At 46.7% G+C, this 14,193-nt stretch overlaps 1 protein-coding gene across 11 annotated transcripts in view; it reads left to right on the forward strand.

Moving 5' to 3' along the window:
- The window catches only part of IQSEC1 (IQ motif and Sec7 domain ArfGEF 1), a 281,533-nt gene that overhangs the window by 122,147 nt on the left and 145,193 nt on the right, over nucleotides 1-14,193 (forward strand). The window lies entirely within an intron of this gene.

Below are 14,193 nucleotides of genomic sequence, written 5' to 3' on the forward strand. Positions count from 1 at the left end.
GAGGATTTTAAACACAGCCAGGCCATTGATGCCAAGCAGAGTCTGCCCTGAATAGATCAAAAATACATGTTTTCAGCTCATAATGCTTCTTTTAACATAGATGCCTTTACTATCTATGTGTTCTCTTTGATCCAGTGTGGAGAGCAGCAATTACATCCCATAGTACAATTCACTGTCAGTGCCAGTGTTTATTGTAACATCTTAGAGAAGCATCAAAGGGCAGCTAATCTAAGTCATTGGAAATGTGAAAACTGTTAAAAAAACTGTGCATGCCATGGAGAATATTGTCTTTAATTTTTACTTCTGCTATTAGTGATCGATTTAGTGATAATTGCCAGCTCATGAATAATATTAATACCAAAATATTGGAAGCCTGGTGCTGAAAAATCAAAATCGCTTTGCACGGGTGATAAGGAAAGACAAAAGCAAACAATGAATCCTAAATCTGTAAATGCATAAACATATTTCTGGTTTGAATATTTCATCCTGTAGTTATCTCTAACCATGCATGCTTGGATTCACCCTGTTGGTTTACGTTGCAGCATCTGTTCGTGTGTTTGGTTTTTTTCTCCCATCAGAGCCCTTCGTTTATTTGGTGGTAGTGAGTCCATAGTTGGGTTGTAAGACAGCTCCTTTGGTGAGGAGCAGGGCCTGAAAACTATTTGATTCCCTGCTTGCTTTTTAGTGAGGCTTTTAGTTTTCCTGTGTCCTTAGTTGATAGTGCTTTAATTTTAAGGATCTTCCTGTGGGGATGTTGATGGGAAAACCAGCTTGAACGTCTGGTATCTTGCTCCATGCAGGGTATTATTTTTACCAGTAATATTTCTTCTGGAATTAAAGCTTAGAGCAGCATAACTTTGTGCTTGAAAAACCCTGAACTTCTCCAGCTTTTTTTTGGGAACCTGAATTCCCTGCTCTGGATCTGCAGAGCCTGTGCAGTTTTCAGAGTGCCCAAACGTGTGCCGCAGGACCTTGAGCTGATGGTTCAGGACTGGGGGGTGGAAGGAGCTCATCAGTGGCCTTGTTTGCTCTCAATGACATTTAGGCTCAGGGGGGACCTTGTGGCCCTCCACAGCTCCCTGACAGGAGGGGGCAGCCGGGGGGGTCGGGCTCTGCTCCCAGGGAACGGGGACAGGAGAGAGGGAACGGCCTCAGGCTGGGCCAGGGGAGGCTCAGGGTGGACATCAGGGAAAAATTGTTCACTGAAAGAGTTGTCAAACCCTGGCACGGGGTGCCCAGAGAAGCTGTGGCTGCCCCTGGATCCCTGGCAGTGCCCAAGACCAGCTTGGATGGGGCTTGGAGCAGCCTGGGACAGTGGGAGGTGTCCCTGCCCATGGCTTTAAGGTCCTTCCAACCCAAACCAGTCTGGGTTCTGTGAATAGGAGCATATGGAGGAGGTGCAGCCAGTCTCCTCCAGGGACAAGAGGCAACCAAAACAAATTGCAGTAAGGAAAATTCCAGTTAGATACAAGGTGGGGAGAGAGGGAATTGCACCATGAGCATGGTCAAATGTTGAAACAGAGGCCAGGAGAGGAAGCGGGGTCTCTTCCTCAGCCAACTGGCTGTAGCTGGCCCTGCTCTGAGCAGGGACTGGACTGGACTGTCCATACCTCCACCAGTCCCTGCTAACACAAATTATCCTTCATCCCACATCCCACTCTGTTCTTGGGAAGAATAAAAAGAGCTGCAAAATAGAATATTTTATTCTGTAGAATTTAGTTTCCAACTACACAGCGATGTGAGTGCTGTCCCTGCTCACAGATGTGCTGCTGTGCTGGAGCCAGGCTCTTACAGTGGTCCTCATGGCAAAGATTGGTTTGGTTCACCCATAATTTCAATTTCTGAAGTTATTATACCCAAACTGCCATCCCCACAACTGTGATCTCTGAGTCAAGTGCAAATGATGCACCTGTTTTTTCCAGGACCTGTACATGGGGATCCCATTGCTGTGAATGAAAATGAGCTACTCAAGCTCTAACAGGATTGGGCTTTGCATTTCCACATACACTTAATGGTATTAAATTTAGCTTTTAGTCTTCCCATTTATCAGTTTATAAATAGAAATCATTAGAAACAAAACTAACAGACATGGATGCTTTGGTCTAGCTTCAGTTTTGAGGCTTTATTTAGAAAATACGCAGAGGGATTAATTTTGTAGCCCAGAATTAAAAATTAAATTTGATCTGAAAGAAGCAATTAATGAATGCACTACAGTGAAATCTGGAGCATCTCTGATTTGCTGTTAGCTAATTGCTGGATGTTTTATTCACTCCAGCAGTTTTATTTCTAGTCGAGACGATTTTTGGCATCTGTTTTGAATTGTTAATAGGGAAATAATGCATTTTTAATAACTGCAGCTATTGCAGCAATCCCTTGCTCGTTTTACAATGCTCAAAATAGGCAGAAATAATACAAGTTATCTTGCATTCTCCTATTACAAGGGAAGTCTTGGGAAGCCTGAGCATGTAGTGTATTTCCAGCTAGATACTTGTCTGGGTTCCAGTCAGCCCATATGCCTCCTCTGCTTGCTCTTTTCGGGTTATTTCTGTTTGGGAATTAAAAAATAGACCAGGAAATGTCTGTAACTTGGCTTCTCTGACTCCCTTCCCCTTCCTGCCTCCCGAGTAGAGCCTTGGAAACAACGGCCTCTAGTTGGAAGCTGCAGGTTCCACGAGCTGCTCTGGATTTGTCAGAGATCATTGGGACACAGATTTTATATCTGGTGCGAAGGGCAAAGCAAAGGAAACGTGGGACACCCCGGAGAGGCTTCCAAAAGTAGAAATGCAGGTAGTCCTGTACTTCAGTGGCTGAGCCTCTGGCTTGATCCAGCTGCATCATCATCTCAGAGGCCCCGCAGCTGGAATCTGAGCAGAGCAAAGCCCAGACATGAAACAGAGAAAGGGAATTCAATCAACTGTATCTTGTCTGAAGAACAGTTTGTTCCCAGCATTTTCTAGACATGTTTCCTATGGCTTTAAATTGATAAAGAATAGGTTTAAAATAGGTATTAAGAAGGAATTGTTCCCTGTGAGGGTGGGCAGGCCCTGGCACAGGGTGCCCAGAGCAGCTGGGGCTGCCCCTGGATCCCTGGCAGTGCCCAAGGCCAGGCTGGACATTGGGGCTGGGAGCAGCCTGGGACAGTGGGAGGTGTCCCTGCCCATGGCAGGGGTGGGATGGGATGAGCTTTAAGGTCCCTTCCAACCCAAACCAGTCTGGGATTCTGTGACACATCTTTAGGCAAGCTTCAGTCAGAACTCAGCCCATCTGTGCAGGTGGGAGGTACCTCGCACACAGCACAATTTCATGTACAGAAGTGCCCATGCTGAGGATATCCAGTCCTATTCCTGTCTGTATTCCCTGTGTGGATATGGAATAGGCTGATGGATGCAAACTCCAACTGTGGACAGATTTGCTTACCACTAATGTCTGAGCATCTTTCCATCGGGTGTATTTATTCATAACTGTGATCTCCTTGTTCTCATTTGCATGAGATGTTGGCTGTCACTCATTCCTGTCTCCATCTGCTCTACCTTCCATCCTTCTAATCTCAAATTAGATGCCCTTATCATGTCCAAAGAGCATTTTTTAAATGGTGAAGCTAGAGATTTTTCTTTTCTTTTCTTTTTTTTTCCCCAGTGAGACCTGTGAAAACAAAATGATAATGCAAAGGATGTTATAGTACCAAAGAAATCCCATCATTTTCTTGCAGTCTCTGCCTGCTTAATGTTTAATCAGCACCTCTGGGAGGTAAAACCATCATTCTGAAAATACTGTACTTGTGTGAAATTTAATGTGGAATCTTTGTTTCACCAGGTAATGTTGGCTTACATGCAACAAACCACTGTGTGGACGATGATAGAAGGATTGATTGTGCTATTTCTTTCTGTCTGAGCCCCTGGGAGGCTTTGGAGCTGTTTTGCCACCATAACTGGTTAACACAGAGGCTCCCCCTGCAACCATGCCAAGCTTTCAGATGCTTCTATCATGTTTTAGAGTGGTTTGGTTTTCCTTAACTCTTCTCAAGAGCACAGTGGGAATTCTTGCATGCTAGCACAGCCAGGGAAAACTGGGAAATAGCTTATATCCCTGAAATTAAAAATATCTCTTTATAGATAAATGTACTTTGCAACTCTCAGTTTGGTTTTTTCCCTCTGCTGGGCACTGTACTCTTCCCTGAGACACAAAGTAAACACTTGATGCATCCTCCCTGCAAATATCTCTAGGGACATCCCACACCATGCAGCAGAATCCCTGGTCCTGTGGTAGCTTCCAGTCAATGCTTAGTCACAGGTGAAGACATATCTGAAGGAGCTGCACTTCAGAATTCTTTTTAGTACTGCTATGACTATTCATTGACATTTTCTACCAAAAAAATGTTGAACAGGAATCTAATTTCTAACTGCAGTTGCCTCAGCATGTTTAAACACTCGAGCCTCTCTAGAATATGCAGAGATATAAAAGCTTGATGATATTTTAATTTTCAAACTGAGCAAAGGAGTGAGAGCAGCATGGCCCAGACCAGCAGCACGTCGCCCAGAGAGGCAGGATGCAGATGGACACAGCGAACCAGATCCAAACTGTGACCAAATCCCACCCCACGTCAGTGTGAGGTTCAGCTGATTACATAAGGCATCTGTGCTCACACCCTATGGCAAAGGAAAGCTGGCATAATTCGAGTAATACTTGTAATTTTCCACTTGATGCCTACGTGATGCAGGGAGGGCAAGTGGTGGATTGTGTTCCTGCACACAGTCAGGAGAGCTGGCAGAATAGCATGAGATTTGGTTTTGGATTTCCTTGTTTTTCTTCCTCCATTGTGTTCCTTTCCATCCTCCTCCTCTAGCCTGGTCTTTACTTTAAAGGAAATGCCCCTCGTGGTTGTGTCACTGGTTCAGAAGTGGCCTCGCTGGAGCCTCCTGCTGCGCCAGCATCTCCTTCCCTGCCATAAAGCACTTTTAGCATTACAGATGTGGGTATTCCAAACTGCTCCTGCCTTGTGGCACCATTCATGATGCTGGCAACTCCTCATGGAGACAGAGCTCTTCCTTGGACCTTGGGAGGGTGGGGGGAGTGGAGAGCAGACCTGGTCATCCCCAGGATTTGTGTGTGTGAGGCACCCACAGAAGGGGAATGCGTCTGTTCAGCATTTCCAGAGGAACGTGGGCAGTGAAAACACACAGGGAAAGTTCTGAGCATGTTAAAAGTAAAAGAGCCATGGCCACATTAGGCTGGGTATGTATAGAACTACTTAATGTAATTGTTCTAATGGGAAGAACAGAAATGGCCCTTTCAAAGCACTGTTCTTCTCAGAGTTTAAGTCGTCAGCGTTGGCCTTGGCTCGTTGGGCTGTTCCTCCCTGTGTGGGGAGTCCTGTCTCTGAGACAGAAATGGGTGAACTGGGGGGTGCTTACAAACAACTCACACTACTTGTGGATTTGAAAACAAAAGCAAACAAATTTCAAGCTGAATTTTCCTAATGCTGTTCCCTGTGATTCTCTTCCTCTGTCTCTCTTCTTTCTTGCCCCCCCCTTCCTCGGCAGGGAAGATAGTGTCCTGCACCAGTTCTGCTGTCCACCTTCGGGGTCTAGTAGCCCATCCTCAAGATAACAGCGAAGCTGGGGGTCGCTGGGTGCAGTCAGTGCTCCACCTGTACAGTCCATCTCTCCTCTCCTCTCTTTCTGGTGTGTATGGACTGGCACTGCACGGATGCCGTGGGATCCCCGTGCTGCCAGTTTGAGTAATGCCTCCTCTCCAGGCCTCCCCACAGCTCTCTCCTCCTGCCCAGTGCCGAGAACACATGCCAGCTGTAAACAGATTCCTCAAATGCACAGTTTATTTTGAACTAAAATAAACAGTACCATAAGTCCTGAGGTGTAGTGTGAGTTTTGTTGCTGTCTGTTCGTGGCTGTGTGCTATGGAGGGCACAGCCCAACGGGATTTCTTCTCTCCCAGATGTGGGGTGGGAGGGAGCTGTTGTGACAGTCTGTGTTAGGCTGTTTAAGTTTGTTTCAAGGTTGGGCAAACACCAACATGTGACGTTTTATGGATGTTACTGCACAGAGATTTAACCCTTCTTCCTTTCCTTTGTGCTGCTTCTGAGGAGCCAGCACATTTCTGTTGTGGCAGCAGATCCTCTCTCCATGTCTGCTTCCATCCTAAGCTGCTTTGAGCTCTGTCCTCTCCTTTCCTTGGCCTTTGTGCAAGTCTTGGATCAACCAAAGTACCAGATCATTGCTCATGTGCTTCTATTGCCTCATCAGTGAAAATATTTCCCTCAAAGCTGTGCACAAGGCTGTCGCTGAAGGAATGAACTTGCAGCTGAACACCCCATGAGTGCAGCTGGATAAATGAGAGTGTGTCCATGGGTGTCCAAGTTCCCACTGCCCAGAAGGCTCTTTGTTGGCTACACCTTTCCAGACACATCCCGTGGCTCTAAAATAGCCAGTGAATTTCTGCTGGCTGGGTCTTCCAAACGTAACCAGTCCAAGGAGGTATATCAAGGAACAGAATTTCTCTGCAGCGGCATTTACTACCCTGAAAATAGCAAGGAAGAGTGATTGGGAGAGGAGAAAAAGACTCTTAAATCTGTAGTTGCTATCATGAGGTAAAATAATGCTCCACACTGTCTGGGGCTCGTGTAGAGGCAGAGGTGGCTTGATGCAGGGTGGAAAGCAGGTATTTATTTGTACTTGTGTGGGGCTTTGAGGATGGGATAAAAGGAGAATCACCAGGATCAAGGGGGGAGAACTGTGAAGGCAGCTTGAGGCTCACTCTCATCTTTACAATGTGCTTTTCCCCCCCAAAGGATTCTCTATAAAAGCAGAATATGGGTTATTTGCTTTTCTGTGAGGTTTGATCCGCTGTCTCTACCCTTGCTGTGTAATGTTTCCTTGTGCTCGCCTTGGCTATGACTGTGCAGTGTCCCAGGCCTGGGGAAGGATTTGCTGGCACAAGAATAATCTGCCTTCATGATTTTGCAAGTTTTTCTGCATCATTTCTGCTCACTGCTCACACTCTGTGGCTGCTGCTGTTCTTTGGTATTGAACATTCTCAGTTTCCTGTGTTTCTTAATCACTTTTCATTACAATATAGAGAAAGAACTTCCCTTCCCACTGTATAATTTCAAAATAATGTATGTAGAAAATAGCGTGGTGGGTGAGTGCAGTTCATTATATCCCTGGAAGTGCTCTGATGTTTACTGGGCAGGGTGAAACACTGAAATGTTTGAACACTGCTCACCATTTGGGTCTTTTACTCTGTAATTAAGAGTTTCTCAGAGTTGCTTCCAGAAGATAGAAGCAGTAGGAATTTCTGATATTTTGACTTGCTTATCTCCCTCCCAGACGTAAACAGTGATTACCACTCTCTCCTCAGTGTACTGAACTCTGGAGCACTGTAATTATTCCCTTCCAGAGGGGAAGATTTGTCCAATCTTCCAGTGAGTACCTTTTATCTATTTGTGCACAGGAAAACAAAGAAGCAAGACTGATTTAAGGGTGCAAATTAAACCCCCAGCCTGAAGAGCCAGGGGGTGATTATCCTGAAAGTGGCTGCAGTTAATGATGGGTCTCAGGAGAAAAAGAAGGCAAAGCCTGACCAGCCTTATTGGCTGTCACAGGACACTGGCATGGGGTGTTTCTATCCCACAGTTTTCCAACTAAGGGGAAATAAGGTCATTAGGGGTTGCAGGGATTTGGAGCAGTTTGAGTTTGTAGCTGTAGTATCCCTGAACTCTGTGGCATTTTCTCTTCAGGAGCATACAGAGAGCTGACCTTCCCTGGTGCAGTGGAAGCCAGAAATGCAGGAGTAAACATTTCCCTCTTTGAATAAATCATGGCTGGCTAAATAAAACATGCTGTGCATCTCTGGGCTTAGCAGCAGAGCCTGGTAGGGGCTCTCTTAGTTAACCAGAGTTAGGAGTAGATGACCTAAAATGCTGCATGTTATTATAAAACAGAGAAAGGTACCAGCAGAAAAATTCCCATTCCTAGGTGAATCTGTACTGTTTCTGTGAAGAGTGAAGACTGTCTTACTGTGCATTTTGGAATGGAAGGTGAAGTAGAAACGGCATTTTTCTTACTTTTTTTTCTTATTTTCTCCTTCCATGAACTCAGAGGGCTGAATAAAAGCTGCTGCTTTGGGGGAATTCAGATGGGGAGCTTCTGCTTCGGCACCTTTAGGCACTTGCACTGTTTTGGATCAGGCTGGTTTGGTTTTCTTCTGCAGTGTGGAGTTCTCCTTTGCAAACATATTAAAAAAAAAACCCAACCTCTTCCATGGTTTTTCCTGGAACCGGTGGGTGAGACTCCAGCTTTGCAGAGCAAGCAGTGCCTTGCTGTTATTTTCTGCACTTGTATTATTTTCTCTCCATAACCAGCCGTGGGAAGTCACTAAAACAGCTCAGGGCAGCGTGTGGACACCCTGGGCTGGAATGGGATGGATTTTTGTGCACCACTAGATGGAGCAAAAAAAAAAAAAAACCCCAAACAAACCAAACCCGTTCAACTGAGACAAATTAAGATATTCATATCCCAAAGTAGATTTTAACTAGCTGAAGGAAAATACTGTGTAATGTAGGAGAAGAAATAATCCCCTGAAAAATGCAGCAGGGTGTAGATCTATCACAGCTGCAATCAAGGTTTTAAGATGCTCTCTTAGCCAAGCCAGCAGCTCTGTCATGGAATATGGACTGCCACCACTCCAGGCAGCTCAGGATTCATGAGGAGCTGGAATTATGAAGTAATTTATGGCCGAGGGAGCTCCTTCCTTAAGCAGGTGCCCAGGGATGGAATGGAGCAGCACTGGGACAGCACTTGAGGTCACCGGCCAGAGGTGGGCACTTGGCTGCTCGGAATTCCCTGCTTGGAAAGGCTGAGCCCCCTCTGGACCCCCCTGAGCCACAGTTTTGCCAGGGGAACATTTGTGTTCTGGGATATTTATTTGCCAGAAGAATCATTTTGACGGGCAGCACTAGTTCCTTTTTCACCTCAAATACCGAAATGGAGCAGGGAGTTCTGAGAAAATACAACCCCAAAAATACATATACACAAGCATTTGTGGAGGTACTCGCTGTCTTTATGTTGTGCCAGGACTGCGTGCGGGTGGTGGTAGAATTTTTGGGGTTTTTTTTGCAATAATTGACTATTTCCTGGCGTGGGGGCTAGAGGGAGCTCCAATGCAGCCTTCCCAAAGCTTTCCCGGTAAATCCCTCCTGCCTGGCTTAGTCCATGGAGCTGCAGAGGACAGGAGGGAGGAAGCCAGCTTGATGTACTTCTGCACTGTGTGACCACTGGAGATGGGATATATGGATACATATATGCATATATATGCCAGGATGCCCTATAGTCAATGCTGTTTGTATATTTTATCACAGTTATCAAAAAAGTTGTCTATAAATGTTATAATTATTACCCTAAATCCACCGTTGGTTTGTGCCCCACCTCTCTGCAGTGCCAGGATATGTCCCAGGGAAGGTTTGTGTTTAACAGCACAGGAAAAGCCACAGGGGGTGTTTCACATCCCACTGTCACGGGTGGTTCTGTAGGAAGGGCTATGAGAACACGGCAGACACACAGCAATACCTCTCCTAGGCTAGCAGGTTTTCAAATAAAGAAATTGATAATTGAAAGGTATGGAACAGTATGATCCTATAGACTTTATTATGTCTAGATAGACTGATCTGCTGTCAAAGCAGCAGAAAAAACCAGGTTTATTATTCTACCTCCACTGAAGTAATTTATAATAGTTTAGTTAAGGGTATCACACCTGTATTTACAAGGAGTTTGGCATTCTGAACCTTTCCTCTCATTTTTCATGACATGGTTTATGGCATGGGGGTGTTCAGGTGGAAGCTGGACTTGATGATCCTGGAGGTCTTTTCCAACCTCAGTGGTTCTGTGGTTTCCCATTTTCATTTAACTCCCCAAACTGCAGCAGCTGAATGGGGCTGGGAGAACCCTGTCCAGGAGGGGCTGGGCTGAACAGCACCGGGGGGTTATCCCCCTTCTCCGGGGGTTTATCCCCGTTCTCCGGGGGTTTATCCCCCTTCCCCGGGTGTTTGTCCCCCTTCCCCGGGTGTTTATCCCCCTTCCCCGGGTGTTTATCCCCATTCCCCGGGGGTTTTATCCCCATTCCCCGGCTGTTTATCCCCTTCCCCGGGTGTTTATCCCCATTCCCCGGGTGTTTATCCCCCTACTCTGGGTGTTTATCCCCATTCCCCGGGTGTTTATCACCATTCCCTGGGGTTTTTCCCCATTCCCAGGGTGTTTATCCCCCTTCCCCGCTGTTTATCCCCCTTCCCGGGGTGTTTATCCCCCTTCTCCGGGTGTTTATCCCCATTCCCCGGGTGTTTATCCCCCTACTCTGGGTGTTTATCCCCATTCCCCGGGTGTTTATTCCCCTTCCCAGGGGGTTATCCCCATTCCCCGGGTGTTTATCCCCCTTCTCCGGGTGTTTATCTCCATTCCCTGGGGTTTTTCCCCATTCCCCCGGTGTCTATCCCCTTCCCTCCCCTGCTGCCTCGCTCTCCTGGCAGAGGGAAGGGGCTCTGGGTGTTCAGGATGAGCCCAGGCTGCCGGGCAGGGAGCTGGGGACTCCAGGGCCCAGTTCCTCACTGGGATCAGGGATCACTCCTTGTGATGAGCTGCCGCAAATGGATGGATGAGGAAAGAGAACTGCACCGAATCCGTCCACGAGGAGAAATGCCATTAATGAGTTGAGGGAGTTTTTCTGGCTGTGTCTGGATCCACTCCAGCCTCCTGCTCCCGGCTGCGAGCTGACCTTTTGTGACTCAGCCATCCGGCTCCCTCCCTGCAACCCGGAGATGTCCAGGCAGTGACCCTCCAAAGAGACCTTGGGGACCTTCTTGGGGATGGGAGGGACTCGTCAGAGCCAGTCAGTTTTGGTTTCAGCAGCAGAAGGCTACAGGGTCAGAAGGAGACATGAGCTGTGCAGCTGATGCAGAATGAAACAGAATCGCAGCGTGGGTTGGGCTGGAAGGGACCTTAAAAATCACCCAGTCCCACCCCCTGCCATGGGCAAGGGGCCCCTCCCCTAGACCAGGCTGCTCAACATGTTCTGGTTCCATCGTGAGTGCGAGGCAAGCATTTGGTGTTAAAACTTTTATGAAATAAAGGTGCTGATGGGGAGGTTCCACGGACCCTGACGAGCAAGAGCCTCCTCCACGTGCCCAGATAACACCTTTATGTGCGGTTAATGTTTTATCCCAGTCATTTCTGTAAAATGCAGGTGTTGCTGTTTTCCCTTTAGACCTGAGATTTGAGAAAATTTGAAAATAATTATCTGGATTTTCTAAACAAGCTGGGACGCTGGAATTTCAAACAACCAAAAGCTGTTTCTTTGATTTATGTTTACTTCCCATATTCAAGTGAAAATTTGCAAAACACTGTAATGAAAATATGTCCCTTTCTGATTTCTAGTGGTTCAAGCAAGTCCTTCCTGTTCCATACCCATTCAAGTATTTAGCTTTTTTTTATGTTATTTGTGTGCTCTTTGGCCTTTGCTGAGCTTTGGCTGATGCATTCCTAGAACAAATGCATAAAATCAACCCGATTTATGACCCGTTAATGTAAGCATTTTATCCTAAAGAAATTATGTCACGTCTCATTCACCTCTGAATTTTTTTTTTTCAAGCCAATCACTGGAGCATTGCACACCTGAAAATGGGATAGCGTTGAAATCCATCTTGCTCTCTTCAATTAAATTCATTTTTACAGAGAATTCAATTAGTTGTAATTGCTGCTTTATGACACGCTTTTGCCAGGGGCTGGGCTGGTAGGATAATTAATCTCGATCAGGAAATGTTGCTCAAATCATTTTCCTTTGTCACCCAGCGAGGGGTGTGATTAATCAGGAGCTGTCTCAGAGCGCGGGCGGCTCTGCCGGCGCTGTCCTGGCCGTGGCACACGGCCCTGACAAACCAGTTTGGTTACTGGGGTCACGGAGGGTCTGCTAAAGCCACCTCCCTGTGCCCTTTGTTAGGGGGACTCTCAGCTTCCCGGGGCGCTGCAGGTGCCTCCAGCATCCAGCCTGGGGTTGAGGTGCTCTCCACGGGCCCCGAGCTCTTCAGGAGCCCACCAGGACGTGTCTTCTGCTTTGTAGCTTCAGTATTGAGTCGTCTGTTAAAATTGTTCTTCTTTTTGGTTTGAGCTTTCTGGTTTGAGCTTTTTGGGAGCTCATGGAAGTTGTGTGTTTAATTTTATGCTGGATTCCAAGGGAGACATGGACAGGAGTAGTCCTTGGGTCAATTACTTCAGTGCTTTGAGGGAAGGAAATAGCCAGGGCTAAGGCAAGGAAGCAGCCACTGCTTTTAAAAGTAAAGCTGAAAACAACAAATAGGCATTATCAACCCATTGGGTGTTCTTCATCACAGACTGAAGGATGATCAAAGAGCCATGAAGGGAGGCAGAGGTTTATGGGTGTAGTGGAGCAGCAGGAAACCCATGGCTTCATTCCAGATGAGGCCAAATGAATGCTGAGCTTGGCTTTCAAGTTTCATTTAAGGACCTGTCTCGGCCACAGCACTCAGTCCCCCTGCAGAAAGCCCACAGTCACATTAGCCAGGAGCAGGAACAGTTGGGAGGCAGTTTTTGTTAGTGTCCATGTAAGATGCTTTATCTGTAACCTGGAGTGGGAAAATGTGGGGCTTTGGGGGCTAAAACTGGAGAAGTGGTGCCTCCTCCAGCCAGATGTGCAGGTTTCTGCCAGGTCTTTGTTCCATCTGATTCTCTGGTGTGGAAAAGTTAAATGGCAAAATGGTCTCTGAGTAAAACTGAGGAGTGGGGAAGACTCATTTAAAGCTTACTTTGACATTTTCCTTCCATGTTCTTTGTGTTTTGAGGGCTTTTCCAAAACAATTTCAGTAGTGTGTGTGCAGGTGAATATACACAGAGCATTTTCCAGGTGTGGGTGGCCTCCAAACACATCCAGCTGCGTCCAGAGGGCAGCCAGAACCTTTGGATGCATCTGGGACTGCATACCCTGATCTCAGGGTTTGCACTGAAGCTGCACGAGTTCTCATGGGTACCAAGGCACCCTGAACTCGGAAATACTGGAATTTAGGATGAGTGTGGGAAGCACTTGTGAGCTCTTGAATTGTGTAAATCCCATGGTCATCTTATTGTGGTTTCAACTGGCTCCTTTTAGTATGAAAATTCAGGGCAGGGAAAATTATTATTTCAGTAAATTGATAAAAATAAACTGCCAGTTAGCTGAAAAATCCTTTTTCCTTTCAGTTGAGGAGCTGCTCTGTAGTTCCCCATCCCTTTCCCAGCACACACACCACTAACCCCACGTTTTGTTGTTTGGCCACAGACCTGCTGACGTAGCTCCAGTTGGGTTTGGGTTCGGATTCTGTGCTGGTTTGCTAATTGCATGTTATCTAACTTAGGTTTGCAAGCCTTTGCTTCCAGAAAGCAGTGATGCTTTTGAAAAAATCCAACCCTGTTTTCAGCCTGTAGGTTTGAGCCTACAGAGGAGTTTGATCGCTGAAACACTGACTGTGCATGTGGAGTGATAAAGAGGGTGTTTTCTCTCCTTAAAAAAAAGGAGCATCATAACCTCTGTCAGACTGATAGAGTGCACTGGAATTTAAGGCATTGAATCTGCTTATCTGAAATATCTCTGTCAATTTTCCTTTTGAGAAATGATGGGATTAAGATAATAGATGCAGCTTTACTGAATAACAGGGAAGCAGCATATCGACTGTAGGTCTGTGGATGTACTTGGCAGCGTGTGTAACTGTACATTTCCTGGGAAACAAAAGAGGGATGCTCATTGATCCACAGTATCTTGTAATGTGCTGCTTCTGTGAAATGCCGGGTGATCACAGGAGAACAGCACTGGCGTGCAGGGGAATATTCATTGACTGGGAGGGGATGCATTGAAATAGGTCGAGAGTCATGTGAATTCTGAAATGGCAACGCTGATGGTTCTGGAGAGCTGCAGGAACGAAGGGCTTTGTCATGGTAGGTGATAAATGAGCCCTGGCAGTGCAGGCTGGGCTCCTGCTGCCTGTGGATCTGGGAGGGGGAGCAGGCTCCTCTCCAGCCCCGCTGTTCTGCTGTCCCTGTGGGAGCTCCCACAGGATGCAGAGTGCAGGGAGCTGCTCCAGCTGCAGATGTGTCCCAGCTCCCACTCTGAGCTGGGCATGTAGGGGCTGCTGATGGGAAGGTG

This window comes from Corvus cornix, chromosome 12, assembly GCF_000738735.6.
Source record: "Corvus cornix cornix isolate S_Up_H32 chromosome 12, ASM73873v5, whole genome shotgun sequence".
Lineage (NCBI taxonomy): Eukaryota > Metazoa > Chordata > Aves > Passeriformes > Corvidae > Corvus > Corvus cornix.